We start from the raw sequence: 23,844 nt of genomic DNA on the forward strand, positions 1-23,844 counted from the left end.
TCAAATGTTCACTATCATCAGGGGCAAGAAATATAATACAAGCACTCACCTAAAAACTACTGTATACAGCAATCCCATCACTTGAATCTGCATGCCATAATCAGAAGTCTTCTTCAATTCCATGTGGGTCGGTCATGCCTCCACACATTACCAAGGAAGCAAGATTGTTGCCATGAAGCAGCCAATGAGAATGATGTATGGAGAACTGACATATATTATAACTATCATGCTGTACATAGTGGGGGAAATTTACTAAGATGTGTATTCCACTTCACATGAGATGTTGCTATGGGCAGCCAATCAGATCCTGTCTACTATATTCTAGAGGGTGCTAAATAAATAATTTGTAGATTCTGATTGGTTGCCCATAGCAACATCACCTCTGGGGCCTTATTCTAGTTCACTCTTTCTGACAAAATCCTTCTTAGATGGAAAAAACCATGTTCACTGCAGGGGGGCAAATGTAACATATGCAGAGAGAATTAGATATGGGTGAGTTATTTTGTTTCTGTGCAGGGTAAATACTGGCTGCTTTATTTTTACACTGCAATATAGATCTCACTTTGAAGTAAAACCCCACCCAAATCTAACTCTCTCTGCACAAGTAACATCTGCCCCACCTGCAGTGCACATGGTTTTGCCCATCTAAGAAGGATTTTGTCAGAAAGAGTGAACTAGAATAAAGCCCTTGAAGTAGAATACACATCTTAGTAAATTTCCCCCAGTATCTTCTTTTTATGACCATCAAACTTTAAAGAATATTTTCCAGTTATGGTCATATTTTTATTATTAATATGTAATTACTTGTTTGTAATGCAAATGATCAAATTCATCAATATAAGTATACACTATGTTATTTCTGCTTTAAATGTGTACTGTAAGTTGTTTTATACAGTATGTTGTCTTGGCAATGGGTATCAGTAGTTACATCAGTATTTGTTTATTTTCACGGTGGCAGCTTCTCAGTCGCAGCAACGTCTGTGTCCCCTTGTGGGGCTCGCTTAGCTCGCCCACGCAACGGGCTCGCCATGCTATCTAAAATCAACTCAATGCCAACGTGGATAGTGGGGGTATGAACTATTCACGTTGGCATGGACTTAATTTTAGAAAGTTTTGCGAGTGCCGAACCCGGAAGAACCGTTACATGTACACTATTCTTGTGGGTTGAAGCAAGGCAGATGTTCCTCCCTCTTTGAAATCCTCTCTGGATCTCTCTTTCTGCCTCTTTCTGTCTGATACTCTCACCATGACTGTGTTCCTCTCAATTCTGTATGCATTTTTCTCCTCAATCTGCTGTTTTTCTCCCCCTATTCCTGTATATCATACTCTCTGTGTCTTTGGAGGGCTCTTCTGTGCAGCAATATGTTGCCATAGAGCACCTGTTCAGCTGTCTGCAGAATTTTTATTACTGGGTGCCACCTATATATAAATTTTTTGTGACCTATTACTCAATGGTGTATCAACAATTGTTGAAGTGTGTGTAATGCAAAAGTGCCCATGGGTCTGAATGTCCTCATGCCCCTATGCCCCTTAGGCTCTACCCATAAGAGATCCACCATCTGCCATTTCATAGGCCATGCCAAGCCTCCCTTAAATGTCTTCTTGGTCTTTCATATTTCTTAATATGTATTCAGAAGATGTCACCAGCACAGCAGACATTTATGACTCTGGCAGTCTCGCAGAGCCTTTGCACTTGTCTGCACATGCACATCTTTCTAAATACACCACCAGGAGAACCTTAAGGGGAAGCCTTGGCATGTACTACATTAACAAGTGCTACTGGGAAGACCTATCCAGGTATGAGTGAGGTCTACTGCATGGTAAGAGGGCCCACTATTCCTCCCTGCTGTGATCAAAAGAGCTGCAGTGATAAGGATATTTACATCAACTGCTTCCTGTTCTCAGTATGGCCCAGTGCAGAGAATCAGGGTACAGCTGGACACTAAAAGTGATAGTAAACTTGGCTAGGAACCAATGGAACATGATGTGAACACTTGGAGGGATATTCGATTCCCCTGCCAGCAAGCTATGATGGTGAGCAGTGCCAATAGCACATGTCAGAGTATTCCACTCCCTCCCCTTCACTCGCTGTTTCCACCTCACTGGTTCCTTTTGGTGAGATGGAAACGGCGAGTTTGGCCATTAAAACAGCGGGATTCGCCACAAAATGCAGCAGACTCACAGCATTAGCAGCAAACCTCACCATTTAAGGGGATCCTCACCATCAGAGGATTTTCCCTAATATTGAATATGGCGGGGGGGGGGAGGCGAGGATGGCTTTTCCTCGCCCAAAAATAGCCATCCTCGCCATTAACCCCCTCACCATGGCATTGAATACCGCCCTTGGACTGTGTGTGCATGTATGCTTGTGTGGATTGAGGGAAGGAGGCGGGCAAAAGTAGAAGAATCATTACTTGTGTGCATGTTTGGCTAAACTGTGTTTAAGTGATATATGTAGAGGGGTTGGCACAGTGTTTCCAAGAACATAATTATCAGACAAAGGGCAGTACCCACCACTAGGAGAACACAGAGTTGTTAATGGAAACCAGGCACACAAAGTGTGTAATGCGGCTGACATATGAGCCCATACCCTTCATCTCCATATTTATAGAATATGAAGATTAGAGTGTGCTGACCCCATTTTTTACGTCTTTTGGTTTGCCATATGCGACAGTTATACATGCCAAAATAATATTGAATAAGGAAGACCTAATACACATTAAAAATTTATTATTTTGAATGTTTAAATGTTAAATAAAAAAAAAAATGGTTAATTAATACTGTACACCAATGTATCCAATAATTAAGAGGAGGCGAAAGTACAGTTCTACAATACCTCTCAATGGGAAATGCCAAACTGTTCCTTGGAATAAGCTGCCTTTAAAACCAATGAAAACACATATTATGGGAAAAAGGAACACATATTTTTCTGTTCCCTTGCATTTCATGGAAGCACGAGGGATATATAAATAGTGGTGTTTTTATAGTCTCAGCAGGAACAGAAAGGAAAAACAAGGTGGGTGGAATAGGAAAAGTCTCTTTAGCACCTGGGTAAGAATTATTAGGACAACAGATTTCATGGCACTGTAATACCCAGATATACAGGTCACACAAAACCAATTACTTACAATAGATCTGGGCAGCTGTTGTGCTACATACTTTGCAGTATATCAGTAAAGGTTTAATTCTTAGCAAACAAATAAGTAATTTGTAGGAAGATAGAGTAATGAACTAAGCATGAATATATGCAGTTTAAATCTGTGTGTACTGCGATGCGACGTACTGTATGTATGGGGGATATCTGGTTTACAAAGATAAAAAGGTTTGTGAGTATTAAAAAAAATGTTGTTTTATATTTAATCAAGCATACCCTAAGAGCCAATAAATATGCTAGTAGTGTTCCATGTTAACCCCTTCATGACAGAGCCAGTTTTTGCCTTCCTGACAGAGCCCTTTTTTTCAAATCTGGCATGTATCACTTAAGTGGGGATAACTTTTTTTTGCTTTTACTTATCCCAGTGATTTTGAGATTGTTTTCTCGTGACACATTGTACTTCAAGTTAGTGGTAAATTTTCGTCGATACAGTCTGTGTTTTTTTGTGAAAAATACCAAAATGTCGTAAAAAAATGGAAAATTTTGCGATTTGCAAAATGTTAAATTTTCTGCTTGTGAGACAAATAATCTTACCACTCAAAATAGTGAATAACTAACATAGACCATATGTCTACTTTATGTTGCCATCATTATTTCAACCTCATTTTCATTTTTTTGGACACTAGGAGGCTTCAAATATGAATAGCAAATTCTCAAATTTTCAAGAAAATTTCAAACTCTGATTTTTTTAGGGACCAGGTCAGTTATGATGTGACTTTGAGTGACTTGTATGTGAGACACCCCCATAAATGATGCCATTTCAAAAACTGCACCCCTCACAGTATTCAAAACAGCATTTTGGAAGTTTGTTAACCCTTTAGGTGTTTCACAGGAATTAAAAGAAAGTGTAGGTGAAATTTCCAAATTTCATTTTTTTTGCAGATTTGCAATTTTAATACATTTTTCTAAGGAACACAGTAGATTTTACTAGAGAAATGTGACTAAAAATTGATTCCCCCAATTCTTTGGTTTTCATAAATATCCTATATGTGGCCCTAGTGTGCACGGTGACCAAACCACAGGCTTCATAATAGAAGGAGCACCTACTTGATTTTGGAGCCTCCTTTTTATGAGATTATTTTTTAGGCACCATGTAGGTTTCTAGGCACCATAAGATGCTAAAAGTTAGGTACCCCCCCACAAGTGACCCCATTTTGCAAACTACACCCTTCAGGGAATTCATCTAGGGGTATAGTGTACATTTCAAACCCCCAGGGGTTTCACCAATTGTGGTACAACTGGGCAGTGAAAATGAAAAAAAATAATTTTTCATTTTCACAGCTCAGTTGTATCAAAATTGGTGAAACCCCGGGGGGTTTGAAATGTACTCTATACCCCTAGATGAATTCCCTGAGGGGTGTAGTTTGCAAAATGGGGTCACTTGTGGGGGGGTTCCACTGTATGGGTGTTTCGGGGGTCATTCAACCAGAATCTGTGCTGCAAAATCCAAAAATCACTCCTTCCCTTCTGAGTCCTGCCATGCACCCAACTGGTATTTTTTGGTCACATGTGAGGCATTGCCGTACCCGGGAGAAATTGGGGCACAGATTTTGGGGTGCTTTGTCTCCTTCATTCCTTGTGAAAATGAAAAATTTTGAGCCAGATCTGCATTTTTGTGTAAAAAAATGTAATTTTTTACACAAAAATGCAGTTCTGGCTCAAAATTTTTAATTTTCACAAGGAATGAAGGAGACAAAGCACCCCAAAATCTGTGCCCCAATTTCTCCCGGGTACGGCAATGCCTCACATGTGACCAAAAAATACCAGTTGGGTGCATGGCAGGACTCAGAAGGGAAGGAGTGATTTTTGGTGGTGGAATGAATGGCGGGTGCTATGTCGCATTAGCAAGACCCCCGAAGCACCAATACAGTGGAACCCCCCCACAAGTGACCCCATTTTGGTCACCAGCTTTGGGAGGGGGGCTGGCGCTGCGGCTGGCGGGGGGGTGGGAGGGGTGCTGGCGCTGCGGCAGCCGGGTGGGTGGGAGGGAGGGGGGCTGCCGGGTGGGAGGGGGGCTGGCGATCGTTGGTGATCGGTGCGGTATACGCACACACACACACACACACACATATATATATATATATATATATGTGTGTATATATATATATATATATATATATATACATATATATACATATATATACACACACATATATATATATATATATATATATATATATATATATATATGTGTGTGTATATATATATATATATACACACATTTGCACATTTTTTAATTTTAATTTATTTTTAACTTTTCCAGCAGCAGCATGATGCTGCTGCTGCTGCTGCTGCTGCTGCGGGGGGGAGGGGGGAGGAGGGGAGCGCAGCGTGCGCTCCGGACGTAGCGGTGGAGCCGCTGGAGCTGCTGCTGCTGCCGGGTGAGTGCCCGGCGGGTGGGAGGGGGGTGCTGCCGCTCGGTGGTGATCGGTGCTGCACCGATCACCACCGTTTTCTGTGTTACCGAGCGGCTTAGCCGCCGGTAACACAGGAAACGCTGTGATTGACTGTTCAGATTTGAACAGCCAATCACAGCGATCGCCGACCGGGGGGGGCACCCCTGCCCCCCCTGGGCGACGAGGGGGGATGTCTGCTGTCAGGGACAGCAGACATCACCTAACTGTCACTGCGTCTCTAGACGCAGTGACAGTTAGAAGTCATGACGTATATATACGTCAACGGTCGGGAAGTACTTCCCGACCATGACGTATATATACGTCAAATGTCGTGAAGGGGTTAAAATCATTTATATTCCTACTGCACAATGGGCCTGTTTCAAGGATGTATTGAAATGGAGGCTTCTCATTTTTATAAAGACACCAACACTGATTGCACATCATTCCATAATAGACATTCTGAGTAACCTTGTATATATGCTCCCAAAATGGTAATTAAAAAATTCACATTTCAGTGGACACTCAGCCCATTACCACCAACAAATGCCTGCAGCTCACTAGGGGACAGATGTACAGGGTAGTAGAGAGCCTGGCCAGGCCAAGGTAGTTTTTGAGGGGGCATGGCCTGATCCTGGGAGGTGTGGCCATGCGCCCTTAGAATAAAATACAGAAACAATGAACTTTAAGCACCTCCTTGGCCACACTGCAGCCCAAAACAGGGGCATGTGCAGGGTTGAGAAGAGCTTCTGCAGCTGCTTCTGCTGCCAGGTAACAGGGGTCAAACTCAGCCCCTCCATCAGACCTGGGCCCAGGTAATTAGAAACCCCCCCCCCCCACCTCACTTCTTTAGGTGCCACTACAGATGGATAGGGTGAGAGTTTCAGAAAGTGAGAGATTTTGGGAGAGTTTTCCCATGTTTTTTAAAACAGCAATCAATTACATGGCAAAATCAACCTGGTTTTGCAGTGTAATTGATTGCTGCTATAAAAAAGGGGAAACTCTCCCAAAATCTCTCACTTTTTGAAACTCTCACCCTATTACATTTGGCCCCAGTTGTCAATTTTCACAGATGTCCCCAACAGACAGGGGCTGGCAGGTAATTCTTTTGAAAAGGATACATGACAACATCAATAAAAAATGTTGACATCTTCATGTGATGATCATAGCCATTTGTCTATCTATCTATCTATCTATCTATCTATCTATCTATCTATCTATCTATCTATCTGTCTGTCTGTCTGTCTGTCTGTCTGTCTGTCTGTCTGTCTGTCTGTCTGTCTGTCTGTCTATCAATCAGCAGTATCTATGACAAAAAAGATTACACTTACCAAATTTACAGCCTATGAATCAATTTTATAACACACCACCACCTTAAAGTACAAGTATATCATTTTGCTAGCCTGTGTATTTACTGTAGCTGTAAAAAGCAGGAACGTGCCACTCAAAGGTTCTCATTACCTCTTTGTGTTGTAGGGCACATCTGTACCTTTCAGTGGAACGAAAACACAAAAATAGAATTCTGGAGTCCTCAGTTGTTTTTAAGACACAAGCTGGTGCAGCAGTAGGAATTTTTACAGCCTCTATGCAGGACCTACTGATATTATTCTTTGCAGTCCTCTTAAAGGGAAATTAAGTACTCTACCTGTGGTGAGTTCTAACATGGCTCTTTTCTTTATATTTTCTGCCTGTCCAGGGAGTTGTGCTTTCTTAATAATAACCAAGTCCTTCAATATAAAATACACCACAGTTCCTAGATGTATTGTATCAGCAAAGTAAAGATGGCTAGTTATGTCTGAAATCGGCTTTATTGATAATAATTTGTTGGAAGGTAACAGTATTAAAATTTCACATTGTCACATTGGCTGAATTGTTCACAAATGCAGCTCAATTTTTTTCACAACAATGCTCTCACCCAAATCAATCAGTGTTCTAAATTCATATTTCTTACCATATAGATATATATATATATAGATATATAGATATATATCTATATATATAGATATAGATCTATATATCTATAGATCTAGATCTATATATATATATATATATATATATATATATATATATATATATATATATATATATATATATATATATATATATATATATACAGACCAATAATCCAATCGCGCTAAATACAAAAAGAATTTACACCGTTGGCTGCCTTACCACAATGTCCCTAGAGGGTTGAGGGACAAATACAACAATCTAAACACACACTTGTGGTATGGCGCCTAAATTATGTTATTTTCAAGTCTATGTTATTTTCAAGGCAGCTGCCTTCCCCAGTAGAAGTAGGACATACCAGAGAGAGACGATAATTCCAGCCCAATTGCAAAGGAGAGTTCACTACACCTTCTCTTGGGATATTGTTGGATATCATACCACAGGGGAAGATAAGTAGTCTTCAATTATTTTTAATGGTTCCATGCACTTAGGTGACCAAAACACCTTAAAAACTTTTGTAAATCTACGTGTTAAGAAATAACACACACTAAGAACGACGTATATTGTATTCCCCTGATGAAGTCTTGCTAGACGAAACGCGTTGGGAGTTTTTACTTGTTTCCTTTGAACTTCTGAGAAACAATAAAACAATATCTGGAGAATAACAACAGTTTCACTTAATGTCATTTCGGATAAACACCATTCATGGACTTGAAAATAACATAATTTAGGCGCCATACCACAAGTGTGTGTTTATATATAAATATATATATATATATATATATATATATATATATACGCACAATATATATCTGCATGTATACTGTACACATGCAGAAAATATGCATAGATACACATGTAGGGTTTATAGTCATTTCATTTTGTATAAAAAGCATGTTCTAAATACCAATTCTGGGCTTCAGGCACTAATATTCAATTCAAAACTAATCTTCAAATTTTCTTTTGACAATCATTTTATGTTTCATTAATCATGCCAGTATATTACAAATGTAACTAATTATAGTACTCCCTAATATTCAAATCAATAGGCTCTATTAAAAAATTCTGTAAAAAAGCCCTATATTAGTGCTAAAAGGCTCTCTCGACTCTGGACTATTTGGTATCCGGGTGAAAGAAAGACATTAAATAGACAGTCAATAGGTCTATACCAGATGTTCTACAGTCCATAGGTCTATACCAGATGTTCTACAGTCAATAGGTCTATACCAGATGTTCTACAGTCAAGGGATTGACAAGGTCAAAAGGCTGAAAAGCAAATGGTAGACATAGAAAAGGGCAACACATTGTTTTTAATGATATTTTATGAGTTTTAGGGTAAACACTTAGGGGTTATTTTGGTTCCCTATTTCTAACAAATTCCTTCTTAGATGGACAAAACCATGTGCACTGCAGGTGGGGCATTTGTTACTTGTACAGAGAGAATTAGATCTGGGTGGGGTTTTACTTCAAAGTGAGATCTATACTGCAGTTTAAAAATAAAGCAGCCAGTATTTACCCTGCACAGAAACAAAATAACTCACCCAAATCTAATTCTCTCTGCACAATTTACATCTGCCCCCCTGCAGTGCACATGGTTTTGTCCATCTAAGAAGGATTTTGTCAGAAAGAGTGAACTCGAATAAGGCCCATAGTTTTACAGTAGTTGCTATTGGAGTGTTAGGTTTAAGGTTACTATTCGTGTTAAAATATTATGCTGCATGTTGACATGTTGACACTGTCAACCTAAGTCCATGTTGACCATTAAACTATCAACCTTTTGACCCTGTTGACCACATCACACTGGTGACTGTATGTGGACTATCTACTGTAGTTTGGATATACTTTAATCCATAACCAGACTATTTCTGTAATGGGGTACTGCAAAGTTCACTTCCTCAGTTTTCAGATAAAAGCATAACACCATCTCAAGATGCTGTTATGTAGTATTTAGCTGTCCACAATCATAGGCAAATGTGGCATTATGCATGTCTATTTCTGTTTCGCAAATGTACAGATGGCTGTTGAAATTTTGGCTGGACATGTGTGACCTTATCGGCTCACACCTAGGAGTAAATAATGGAAGCTTCTAAAAGTGAAAGTAAGGATGTTGCCCATAGCAACCAATTCGATTTTGGCTATAATTTTCTTGGATGCAACAGAAAAATGATAGCTAGAATCTGATCTCCACTTTTCACTTTTAGAAACTTTAGTTTATGTACCCTTAGAGACAAGTATCTCTGTTATACTGTACGTGCATGTGCAGGTTCCATCCAACGAGAGCTTGTGAGAAGTTTACCAGGAGATAACACCCTCACCAGAGCCAGATTAACAATGGGGTGGATGGTGTTGCAGATCCAGGCCTACACATAAGAATAGCCAATTACCATGACAGCGTGATGTTCACCAGACAGGCACCAGCTGGCCACATGGGTGGCCATAAATAATAAGTATAATAATTGCCTTCCTATTTTACACATTGATGTAGACATCCGGGAGTCAATGTTCCCTCTAATTTTACAAAGGCTGTGTGCGGCTAAAGATTTTGGCTGTGCAACTTTGGAATGAAATTTACATTTTTGTGCGTCACTTATATATAACTGGAAAATGACGTTCAGCATTTGTGTTAACTTTACTTCAAAATGATATTAAACATTTAAACATTCAAAATACAGCACACAATGCATTTAATGGGTGAAACACACATTCATTGAGTCCACAACTGCAAAAAGGGACGACTGCTGCTTTGTGCGCTCTGTTGTAATGTCTGTGCGCACGCTCGTCGAGGTGTGTGCGCTCGCACGCGCGCACAGCTTAGAGGGAACTCTGCGGGGAGTATAGTGTATGTGTTCTACATGCCTACATGGTATCACCTACTCTCTTTCTCCTAATAGGCCCTTGAACATTTCAAACTCCCGGCCCATGAAGCCCTTAATCCGGCCCTCACCATGCATCAGTATTTGTTCATTTTAATTAAAAAAAAAACATTTTCACCACTAAGGCATATATAGTCTACCACTAATTCAGAAAAGTCTTATAGGCCTATACATGTATGTATTTACAGTATGTATCTGTTTGTTGAACAAATATTTAACATAGGCTGTGTGTACACATTGCGTTTTAGCAGGATGCAGTTAAACAGGATTCTGTTTAGCAGGATGCAGTTTCTTGTGTCTACACGTTATGTTTTAGCAGGTTGAGATGGGCTTGTGTATATATCCTCTTGAGTAAGCATCCTGCTAAACAGCTCCTGCTTCCTGCTAAAATGCAATGTGTAGATGCCACCATAGATTTACATGTGCAGGCTCCTTCCTGCCAAACAGGGACCTTTAAATGGGAACTCTCAAAACACAATGCGTAGACACAGCCTAGCACATGTTTAACACATACTTTCCTACTTTTTAAGTCTCCTCTCTGGGAGAACCCCAGAGAGAAGACTGTCAGCAGCACTTCTGGGGGTGGGGCTTGATGTAGATGTCATGAGGCCCTGCCCCCAGTGCGTTTAATCCCGAAATTCGCGGGTCTTCAGGGAGGGGCTAAAATGACATGATTTGCATATTTAGCGCTGCCCCATCCCCCGAAAAGCCACAAATCATGGTAATTGGAGATGCAGGGGTGCAGCGGTATCTGGGAGGGTTGCCCACATTTCCGGGGGGCCGGGAGGGGGACACGATTTTCGGGAGCCTTATGGCCTTTTCAGGAGGGTAGCCAGGTTTAACATTGGTACAGACCATGTGACAAAGGTGTGGAAGTCCAGTAATAACAACCTTTGAGTTATGCATTTGGATTGCACTTCCCCAGAATGCCATTTTGCAGTGCATTTTAAATTAGCATTTGGTATACTGTATAGTCTATTGTAAGAACACTCATTCTGACAGATAATTAATTTTGTTGTGTAGTCCTGTATGACAGAATAACAACCATGGTGCTAGGCAGATTTTTTTTACAGAATAGTATTTAACATTTCACTAATGCCTACTTTGAGCTAAGCCATATTGACCACCGCAATACAATGTTGTAAACAGTTACAAAATATATGTAACAGTTTTAATCAGTATGTCCGTGTGAATTAGTAACTGTCCATGCTCCCTACTCTGAAAAGCTAATTAGAGAAGTGGCAGCCAGAACCTGCAGTGTTTTTTGTCTTAGTTCTAGAATATTGGCATCTTCTCCAGGGTTTTATATATGGAATATATTATATATAACATAGTTTATCATATACTGTACTAATAAGCAAAATGGACAAGTGTGTTCGAAATGCAGCCACAAAGAAATTGCAGAACAAAATGTGCTGCCTGATCTGATACACACAACAATGATGTAGAATTATGCTTTTTCCCAACTCCATATGAAAAATATACATTTACAATCACAGAATATCCAAGCCAGTGTCACTTTATCTCAGATCAGGCATAAAACCATGTCCTGTATCTGACAAATGGGTGGGTGTAATTTGAGGTATGGAAAAAAATCCCACCCACAAATTGGTATTAATATCTATATCAAGCTGCCATAGGAAACTAGAGGCTGCCAAAAATCTGTGCTGTGTTTGAGGGTTCTTTTGACACTTGATACTAATCAGAAGTGAAAAGTGAATTACAATTACATTGCTTTTAAATAATACTGTTTATTCTAACATTTAAACATATATTGATGTAAATGTTATTGTACCAGATCTCACAAAAAATTGCTGTTTAATGTTGACATTCTGCATATCATAGTGATAAACAGCAGCAAAATTAGTGAGCCTAATAGCAGATGTTATTTTGAGCGTAACACAACATAGAGCATGCAGGGTATAATCCAATCTGGATATACAGTATGGATAGTGGTAGATGCTCAATTAGTTTAGTAATACCACTCAGGTGCATGAGAGGGAGGGGTTAATACTGAGTAAGTAAAAAAGACTTGCTTCCCCCAGCTCAATGAATAGTATTAGTAACCAATCTTGAACACTACATGATAATAGAATTCAGAGATATTGGTTACAATTGGTATTGGTATCGTGTACATATTTGCACAAATGGATTATAAGCCCCATTTGCGCAGGTATATGTAACCAATATTTCTGAATTCTATTATCATGTAGTGTTCAAGACTGGTTATTAATACCATTCAGTGAGCTGGGGGAAACAATGTATTTTTACTATAATCAAATATGGAAAAGGATAAATATAGCAATGTTTGGGAAAGTTATGGAGTGGACATCACTAATTTGGTTCTTAAATACACTAAAGCAGGGGTGGCCAACCGGTCCGAGGTAAAGAGCCGAAAAATATCGGCTATCAAGCAAAGAGCCGGCATCATGCGTGCACAGTGCAGGTTGCCAGGTATGTTTCCACAATGCCACATATGCCCCCCCACAGTGCTAGTTATGCCCCCAGTGATAATTTCCCAGCAGCAGCACTCACCATTGTTGCTGCTGCTGCCAGGCGTCCCCCTGCAGTCCTGTCATGTCGCCGAGGGGAGGAGAGCACACAGCGCGTCTCCTTCCCCTCTCACTTCCCTGTGACTGGGCCGTCCACCAATCAAATCTCGCGTGCCGGCTCCTGATTGGCTGCCGGCCCGCAAGCTGTGATTGGCAGGCGGCCAAGTCACAAGGATGCACAGTGAGGGATAGGAGAGATGCGCAATGCGTGCTCTCCTACCCTCAGAACTTAGGTATTCGGGAACTGCTAGCGGGTGATGGGGGACGGACGGTGGGCGCCACGTCGGGCAGCAGTGCAAGCAGGAGCCACACATTAGAAGGGGGAGAGCCGCATGCGGCTCGAGAGCCGCGGGTTGGCCACCGCTGCACTAAAGCAACATGCAGTTGTATGTCTTTGAGTACAGTATATTGTGTTATAGGTAAACTATATAGGATTCTTGCTACATTATTAAACCGAACAAACATTACCGTACCTGGCAATTTTCTACTCAATTATCCTATTGCTAGTAGACCCCAATACAATACACAGAGCAATGACTGGAAAATACATTGGCAGGTTATTAAGATCTGATCACAAGGCTGCAAATTCGCTGTACGTGCCATTATCGATAGACTGCGCATGCATGTAATTCAAGCATTCTACTTTTTTGGTAGCTGGCTGTATGCAAAATTGGTTGATAGAAAGCCAGCATTTGGGGGTTTAAACCGATTTCTAGGAGCGTCTGTGTAGACCAGGCATGTCCAAAGTTGGGCCCGGGGGCCAATTGCGGCCCGTGCCGTCATTTCAAGTGGCCCGCAGCCTCCAGTCAGAAGTGGGCGGGCCATCAGATGCAGGATGCACAGCACAGGACACTAAAGGTGGGGTCCCGGCGAGCACGCCTTTACCTTGCTGTCTGCAGCAGTGAGGAGGTTCCGGCCACCACAGTGAGATGTGTTTGGCGGCTTTCAGGAGAGTGAGCATTCAGAGAAGACATTCAGAGAAGGGGGGGCAAACTATGGGACAGAGTGAATGGGTGCAGAGTGGGGAACATACAGTGAATGGAGGGCATACAGTGAAGGAGGGGCAGGCTGGGGGACATACAGAGAAGGATGGTCAGGCAGGGGAATATAATGTGAAGGGGGCAGAGTGGAGGACATACAGTGAATGGCGGCAGGCTGGAGGAAATACAGAGGAGGGGGGCAAGCAGGGGATTATACAGTGAAGAGGCAGGCTGGTGGACATACAGTGAATGGGGGCATGCTGGAGGACATAAAGTGAATGGGGGCAGAGTGGGGGACCATTCTGATGTGATTACTGATTCAAAGAATGTCAGGCCCCCACACATTTTCACCTCACCAAATCTGGCCCTCGTCGCAAAAAGTTTGGACACCCCTGGTGTAGACGAATGAGAGAAAGGTGTGTAACCTCCCTTTGGCCCCGATCCGACTGCTTCTATCGCAGCCACGAGTAAGTCCTTGGCTACGTATAGACTGTAAACACTGGAAAAATCTTTAGATGTGAGTGATTTGTGAATGGATTTGCAGTGAATCACCAGTGCAGCTACTGTAATTTCCGCAAGCTGTGCTAAGCAATTTGCAGACTTGCATGGAGCAGGACTTCACTCTGATTGGGCAGTGTACTGTATATCTGATCGCAGAGCTCTGCAATTTTGCAGAGCAGTGTCCAGGTCTGATAAACCAACAGCTGATTGGCTGTTAGTTTATCACTCTCCACTGTTTGAAACTTAGTGCATCTGGCCCATCATCAGTGACCACCATTCAATACATGAAGTGACCATCGTACAACACAAAAAGAATTTCACTGTATACATAGGAGAATCTAAGGGGTGGTACGGGGGTGCACAGGACCACCCATTAGACCGCTGGCCGTTGCACAAACACAAATATAGTGCAGATATGACAGCCGGGCAGAAAAAGGCTGTACGCTGCCCAGCTGTATAGTGAGTCAATCTAAGCAAAACAAGCTGCAGCAGCTCCGTTCGTCCCCTTCGATACTGCTAGACCGCGAGCCAATAGTAGCTTGCGGTCTGGCAGCCAATCAGGAGCGGCCATTAATACCACCAATGCCGCTTTTGATTGGCTGCTGGCCACAAGCGCAGCAGGAGTTTTGAATGAAGATAGGGATGGGGACAGAGCTGCTGCTGTGCTTAGTAGTTAGAGAGTGACAATACAGCCGGGCAGCATACAGCCCTTTTCTGCCCGGCTGTCATGCAAGGAGCAATACCCTCAATACCCTTTGCAATGAGCAATACCCTCCCCCTGGGCAATCAGCAATACCCTCCCCCTTGGCAACTAGCCATTCAATCCCCCTTGGCAACGAGCAGTACCCTCCCCCTTGGCAACGAGCAATTCCCTCCCCCTTGGCAACTGGCAATTCCCCCCCCCCCCCAATGAGCAAATTCGCCCCCTTTTTGCCATGATCATTTAACTCCTCCTAGGCTAGGAACAATTCACGCCCTCTTGGCAACAACAGCATTCCCCTTAGCAACGAGCAATCCCCACTCCCCCTTTGGAATGATAATTTAACAGCTCCCTCTTGGCAACAAGCATGTATTCCCACTTGGCATCGAGCATGAAGGCGAAGCCCCTTGCATCAAGCAAGAATCCCCTAGTAGTGAACATGTACATAAGCAGCACTTATGTGTCAAATATGTAATGGGCATTACAGTTTGTTATATAGTATGTAATGGACATCATTATGTGTGGCACAATGTGTTATTATCAATACGGTGCGTGGTCTTATATGTAATTGTCATTACGGCGTGTGGCTTTTTTTGTAATGGTATTACAGAGTTTGCTAAAATGTGTAATGGGCATTACCGTGTGTGGTATAATGTGTAACACCACGCCCCTTTATGTGATGACACCCCCCTTCCCACGAGGCCACGCCTCCTTTTCGACGCGCGGCTATGCTGCGCAAAGATCCAGCCTGCTTCTTTGTTTGGATCTGGGACCACCCATTACCATATTTATAGATTTGCCTATGACTGTATACTATTTTTAAAATTGCACTGCAGGTTTTGCACCCAGTGCAGACTTCACAAAAAATGGCGCATCGGCCACTTTCCAGTGCCTTTATCGCAGGATTCTGGATGGCAAGTATTGAAAAATGGGTGCAGTGTGGGGGCCCAACTGCACTGTGCACATTGCACCCATTCCATTATAAATGTGCCACTGCACTCACACTATAACAGTATAGCTTTAGCTTTTGCACAATCCCCTCACACTCACATGCATATATACATACATAGACACACACACACACACACACTCTCAAGCAAATTTACCTACATCCCCATAGCCCTTTAGTCCTCTTGACCAGAAGATTCCATAAGACACATGTAACAAAAAAACATACAGATGGAACAGATCCCATTTGAGCTGCTCATGGTGATAAATTCACCAGATGCCGCCATCCACCACAGCTGATTGAAGGGGGTCAGCGCATAAGATGCTTGTGTGCCCTATTCTGTCGGAGCCTTCTGCCGCCTGTCGCCGATCCCCTGCCCCTCCGCGCAGCCCCCGCCGGGTCCCCCACTCCCTGCCCATCTCCCTGAAGTGGAGACGGGCAGAAAAAGTGCTCCCTGCCACTGTGCTGCGCCGTGCTGATGGGAACACGTGTGTGTGTGTGTGTGTAAGAGATGCGCACACGTCCCCCTTCAGATGGTGAACCTCTCAGCCAGCTTGCATCAGCTCAGAGAATCTGGCGATTCCCTGGGCTGGCTGAGAGAAGCTCCATCTGTATTCACCTAATCCAGTATAGAGCCATCCTTTTAGACAAGCAGATGTTCAAAAATAACAAAGCACATCTCCTGATCCAAACACACATACATGGATTATCTTCCTCACATGGTTCGCCTTTACATGACTTCTACCACTGAAGAGCCCTTCAGCCAATCAGGGAGTTCCATGTAGTAGCGCTCTCCTTATTGGCTGAGCTGTCAGTGGAGCCAATTTGTTTCTATTGGGAATTTTGTGGGGATAGAGGTCAACCACAAGATTGACCTAATTAGCCTTTTAATCTACCTTTATTCTCTCAAAACTCATATACAAATGTTTATTGTAGTTTCAATTTGTATTCATTTTATTGATTTTACAAACAATAGGGATTGTCTATGTGTAAATGTATGTTAGCCAACAGCAACCAATACATACATAGCTGTAACTTAACTAGAGCAAGCAAGCAAATAAAAGTGATTGTCTGATTGGTTGTTTCGGGTAACTGCTCATTTGTACAGTACTTTAGCAATTTGTTTGTGAATATCCCCCAGTGATATCATAATCTCTGTTTACTGTAAGAAAGGTTGTTGGATTTATTACTGTAGATTCTGCAATATGCTCAATATTTGTTCTCTCACTTTCTCAAGACACTTTCATTTCCTATAGAAGATATTTAATAACTCCGCTGTGTGTTGAATTCAAACACACATTCATCAAAAAGAGACGGCCTAGTGTTCATCTTGTAGCTTTACAAGATGTCCTCCAGTACAAGGTGCAATTAGCAAGATGAAATAAATAATGACTGATGTGTCACGGTTAATCAGTTGTGTAATATTGCAATCATTGTTCTTAATTTAACTAGCGGCATGAGTTTTCCTAATCACTTTTAACATTTATTTCTATTTCCTTCAAACCAGATTCACAGTATTGCCTTGGAGCTTAAACTATAGATACTTTATAAAGCAAGCCTTCCAAATTCAAATATATTAGTATCATATTGTACTCTGGCACAAAAATAGTTCTATTAAGTTTATGTATTGAATTAAATATATTTGGGAAATTAGATTATAAGTGGATCATTATCATGATGTGTGTGTCTGTACTAGTATCTGATTATTCAAAGGACAGCTGTCCTCGTGACAGTGCTAAAGATAGCCCAGAGCTGCCTTGTCTGAACCTTGTGGTGCCAGCATGAATTGTTCTCTAAAGAGGTAATGTGAAATGAAGTTGGAGTGCGATGCTTGCATTGTGATGAACTTTGGTACAGTTCCTTGTTGTGTTTTGTAAAGTACTTGATTTATGCTCTAATGAACATGAAAGTGAGGAGAATGATGCACGTAAATAAATAAACTCCCAAGTGTGGTGGCAGGGGAAAATTAGTTCAGTAGTCAGTGATCAAGCAAAGAGCATAGAAAATAAATCAAGCTAAATCTCTTTTGAAATGTTAAGTTTCTGCTTCGGTAAAGCAGTTTTGTGATAGAAGATATTTCCTTTCACAAATTGCATTTTTAGCCAGTAGCCTGACTCAACGCCAACTAAGAGTGTACTCACACCTGTCAGTGCTGCTTTGGGTCTTGTCTTCACATGCATAGTGCAAGAGAATTGGAAGGAAGTAAACAGGTCTCTACTTACTTGTAACTATAAGTGAGCGAATGTGAGTTGGAAAAAGCAGTTTTGCAAAGGTGCCAATTTCTGCAGATGCAACCTTTGACTTTTGCTATTTTGTTGTTTTGAAACTATATGAGAAATGGCATTTCACATTTTACATCGATGCATTCTGTGGAATGAACAGTCTTAGAACAGAGCTGAGGTATCAATTTATTCTGTTTGGAATAACAGTGATAACAATTTTCAGAATACTTAAAACAATATTCTGCCAGTGAAATGTAAGAAAATGTGCCCCAAGTTCAGAATGCAGTAAATATTTTCTTATGTCTACTTTTAACGCAGGTTCCTCTAACACAGTGGGCAGATTCTGGTTAACTCCCAAAGACCATTTGGTTTGCTAATGGACACAACCATGTGCACTGCAAGTGGGGCCGATGTAACATGTGCAGAGAGAGTTAGATTTGGGTGGGGTTTGTACTTCAAACTGATATCTACAGCCTATTGCAGTGTAAAAATAAAGCAGGTAGTATTTACCCTGCACAGAAACAAAATAACTTATTACAAATAAAATCTCTCTGCACATGTTACATCTGCCCCCCCTCCCCCCCCCTGCAGTGCACATGGTTTTGTCCATTTGAGAAGGAATTTGCCTTTGCGAGTAAACCAAAATAAGGGCCCAATTTTGCATTGCGAGTGAACCAGAATCAGGCCCTAAGAGACTGGCAATGTATGTATTAGCATAGTTCGGTGGTCTGTTGTTCTCTTTAGGTAACTTATAGTAATTAATTTTGACATTCCATAATAGTATCTGTAAACGGTGAACAGGCATCATTTAAAATGTGTTAATATTTAAATTCCATACACTTTTGTTAAGTAAAATAAAAATGTACAAGTTCTCAATTTTAAATTATTTATTTCAGATTTTATAATCTTGTCTTCATGGTTTTCCAATGCTGCCCACACCCTTTGGAATGCTATCTCATTCAGGTAAAGACTGATCTACATTCTTCCAGTCTTTAGATTATCCCTGCTAAGAGCATGTGGGGCTTGTCCTTAGCAATTCATAGATTAGAATTGGTATGAGAAATTTACAAAAGCTCAATATATATATAATTGCTGTCTGAATCCAGGAGGAGGAGGGGGGATTTGATTACATTTGCTATTGATGTTATTAAGACCACCCATTCAAGTCAAAACACGGCAAACATTTTTCAATATTAATGTGAAGAATCTGTCTACATGTAAATAGACCAAAGAAAATCTGCCCGGCTGAACACCCATTCCCCCACTGCCAAATCCCCTCTGTACCATGTGAGGGGATGTATTTGAACACATCCCCTTGTATGCAACCGAAGGGAAGAGAAATCATTCAATGGTTGATAACCATCAAATGATTTGTCTCCCCTTTGGAAATAAAAGTCAGTCTGAACTGACTTTTATTTCCGTTGGAGTCCACCAAACAGGGGACAGACGCTGACGTCAGGTGACATCAGTCACCGCCCCGTCAGGCATCGGCACAGTGGTGGGAAGTGACTTCAGGGAGAGGGGAAGGCTGAGTGGGGGTGACTGGGGAGCTGCGGGGAGCCAGCGGAGGGCGGTGGCGGGATCTGGCTGAATGGTGCGCGGGCCCCTTTTGTCGTACGGTGCACAGCAGCGATTGGCCATACTATCATCAGGAGCAACTCCATTGAGAGCTGCTCCATCTGAATATAGTCTTGCCTGTACAGTGTATTTTTCGGTACTTGTTTCCTAGCAGGGCGCCCGTCGCAGATTATCGCATACCTTAACTTAAGGTATGTGATGGACGCGACCGACGCGATTTCAGGGCTATTTTTAGCCTTTTCACCGACAATTAAAAATTTGCGTCCATCGCGTCCATCGCATGCCTTAAGTTAAGGCATGCAATGCGACCGAAGCGATGGATGCAATTTTACATAGGGAACAATGTTAAATGGGCCAATGGACCCGATTTTTCCTTGTATACCCACCCTTATGGGTATTTTACATGTGAAATGCCCCCCCATTGTTAACGCCACCCCACGATGAACGGCAACCCAAAGCGTGGCGAGCGCAGCGAGCCCGCGAGGGGCGGCGGTACGCGTCCTTCGACCTTTTCATACCCCCACTATCCACTTCGACAAGGAGTTGATTTAATATAGTGGCGAGCGCAGCGTGCCCCGCGAGTGGACGCGTAATACCTGTGAAGTAATGCGCGTCCCCTCGCGGGGCTCGCTGCACTCACCACGCATTTACCATTGGTCTCAGGGACCATTTTACCATTGGTTCCGATGTAAAAATTGCATCGATCGCGTTGATCGCATCGCATGCGATTTGGTTGATTGCAATGCGATCGACGCAATTTTTTTGGACCCAATGGATACAATCAAAATTACAGGCGCCATGCTAGGAAACAAGTACCTATTTTTCTACTAGATATGACTGAACGGGAGCGTGCATCAGCATTAACTGGGGATCGAATGCAGCTGTAATTTCAATTTGATTTTGATTCGAAGATTTAAATTGACCCTGTATCACACCGTGTGTACAGGGAATAAGTTACATACACATATCCCTTCAAACTGGCCATATGATGCAGTTATTATTGCTCAGCACCCTCGGAAACATTTTAATGCCAATTTACGATAACAGGTGATTTTATTGTGGTCATATAAAAAAAAAGCCTAATCGTAATAGACAGAACCCATAGTTTGTTATGCATTTTCACAGTAAACCTTTTTGCTGAAAACAAATCATCCTGGGGTTGCTCTGGCAATTAACCTTCCTTTTGCTATCACATTGATTTTTAAGAGTTGAATATTTTAACCACCAAAAATGTACTGTCTGCGAACAAAGTACAACATTAAAGTATTATTGTCATTACTGCACAGAAATAAACACACTTTGGGACAATTGCCACTACATTTTAATGCTAAAACACTTTTTTCACATTTCAAAACCTAATGGAATGAAATCAAATTTGAGTGATAAATAACAATTTTAGATATATTTTAAAATTGAATAATAAACTGTGAATGATGTAACGTATCCAAATGACAATGTTATTAATCAGCACACAAGTTCAGAAGCTGAATGACACTGCAGCTATATTACAACTATGATTCTGAAAAGTGATCATCATTGATATGATTCTGAAAAGTGGTCATCATAGATAAGGTCACATAAAAAAAGGTTGACATGGGGTTCATGTGATGAAATCTACAAACTAACACCAAAAAAAAAAAAAAAGAACTCCTGTCAAACTTTTCAGGCATCGACCATTGCCACAGTGACCTTTTCCTATTGTTGACCTTTTGTCTATATCGATCTTGTACATGTCAACCGTTTTGTGTCTATTTATTTACTGTCAACCCTTTATACTGTTACCATATATTAAATACAGCCCTTAAACATCATATTGAAGCCGAGCGGTTAGTATTTTATTTCTCTACACTTTATCTGTCTTCAAGTATTGATAAATCTCCATTGCAAATGGAGTACATTTTATACTCTCTGTTTCTTGTGCTAGCATCAAGATGTTGATGGCTGTATTTTTATACCAGACATATCTTTGCTAGATTTCAAGTTGCATGCACCTACAGATTACATGTTACTGCAATCAATCACAATCAATGTGTATATATATATATATATATATATATATATATATATATATATATATATATATATATATATATATATATATATATATATATATACAGGTTGAGTATCCCTTATCCAAATATTCCTTATCAAAATTATTCCAAAAACCGTACATTCCGGAAAGTGAAAAAAAAATTCTTGCTAGAAGCACTACTGGGGACATCTATAACTGGCACTACTGAGGATATGATATGTAACTGGCACTAGATATATGCAAGAAAATTATTGCTTGCCATTCATGTTCAGTGCCTGAGATTGTACACAAACTTTGCTTCATGTTTTGAAACCTTGTAAATAATAAAATATATTTGTGTGTATTTCATGTGTTTGATGTGTTTATACAACATAAATTGAGGATACCTCTAGATACATCATTGAAATATAAATATATTCTGAAATACGGAATAATCCATTATCCAAAATTCTTCTGGTCCTGAGCATTTTGGACAAGGGCTACTCAAACTGTGTGTGTGTGTATGTATGTATGTGTATATATATATATATATATATATATATATATATATATATATATATATATATATATATATATATATATTATACTGTATATGTTCATAATTACAGTTATGCATGTATGCAAAAGTTGGGGGAGGATAAACTGACTTCTGGGCAGTGATGAAGGTGACTCAGGGTAATCAAAGAGACTTGTTATAGTGATAAATGGTATTATAAGCACTTTTTATTTTTCCATAACATAATCTGTTTTAAACCATCCTTGCTGTAACATGCTAATTTAAGCCTCTAATTGCCATAGTATACTCTGTACTGTAGTTTCCACTTTCTACTAAGTCATACCATGAAAAAAGAAAAAAGAAAACAATGTGGATAGACTTCAGATCTCAGTGCTTGTTAGTCCTCCTTGCTGTAAAATTGTTTTCTCTGTTCTAAAGGCTCTAATTGGAGATTTTATGACTTATGCTATCTATCGTAATGGCATTAGCGAGCCATATTGATTTGAGAAAATGCATCTTATTTGATGGAAATGACTTGAACTATAACCTAACCCAACAAAAAATACCTATGAATAGACTCCTAATTGACTTATTGTTCTTTGCTGGTAAAATGACTGTTAGCTTTCTGGGTGTATTCTCTGAAACTAATTGTGAATAAATGCAGTTGTATTGTCCTCATTTTCTATTTACCCTTTCTCTATAAAATATATACTGAACTTCACAGATCTCTAAGTTCTTATTTAGTGTTTTTATAATAGAATTGTCATATACTTCTGCCATAATGATATAAATTGAAAATCTTTTCAATTTACAATATTCCCAGTGAGTTTGAGGCCCCCCAAAATGCCTTAGAGGCAAAGATACATGGCCGCAGGCCTTCAATTCGCCATTACCCAATACATCTGTGGGACCTCAACTTATAGAAAGCTGTTGTTCAGCTGAATGTATTTCTGTGCTGACCTATATGTTAAAGTTTTATTCAAGTAGAAATATCATAGAAGGGAAAGATACAGCAGGTTTTTTTTTTCAGTACTAAAGTACCAACATTAATTTCTTCAAATGTCATACAGTACATGTATTATTTTTCTTCATAATTTAAATCTTTGCATACAGTACAGTAGTTTGTAAGTAACATTTATGACACGTAGTTCGTAAATGTTAGAAATACAGTATATGCCAGGCAATGGTACTGTTTATTGTTTATATTATTCTATATTTACCATCTCATCAAAATGGCGGAACAACATAACTGTAATGTCAGCACCGATTGCTGTGCACTGCCGAATAGAGTAACAATTGCACATTAATTTCCCCCATAGAGGTGAGGAGCAGCTTTAGCCTTTTAATATATAACATGCCAAACATGGGTTGAAATTTCCATATCATATTAAATACACAATCAGGGATTTGGCTAGATGCACCTGGTCATAGTGTTTTTATACCTTTTTAAATATTTTGTAGGAA

At 40.6% G+C, this 23,844-nt stretch overlaps 1 protein-coding gene across 4 annotated transcripts in view; it reads left to right on the top strand.

Moving 5' to 3' along the window:
- Positions 1-23,844, top strand: part of TAFA3 (TAFA chemokine like family member 3) — a 353,000-nt gene that overhangs the window by 303,973 nt on the left and 25,183 nt on the right. The window contains exons 5-6 of one of the 4 annotated variants that reach the window (XR_014470354.1): positions 7,024-7,197; positions 19,171-19,237. The exons of 1 other annotated variant lie outside the window; for it this stretch is intronic. The gene's annotated coding sequence lies outside the window, so the exon portion shown is untranslated. The remainder of the gene's footprint in view (positions 1-7,023; positions 7,198-19,170; positions 19,238-23,844) is intronic. 2 more of the 4 variants (XR_014470355.1, XR_014470356.1) reach the window with 2 other exon arrangements.

This window comes from Crinia signifera, chromosome 2 (genome assembly GCF_055691185.1).
Source record: "Crinia signifera chromosome 2, ASM5569118v1, whole genome shotgun sequence".
Lineage (NCBI taxonomy): Eukaryota > Metazoa > Chordata > Amphibia > Anura > Myobatrachidae > Crinia > Crinia signifera.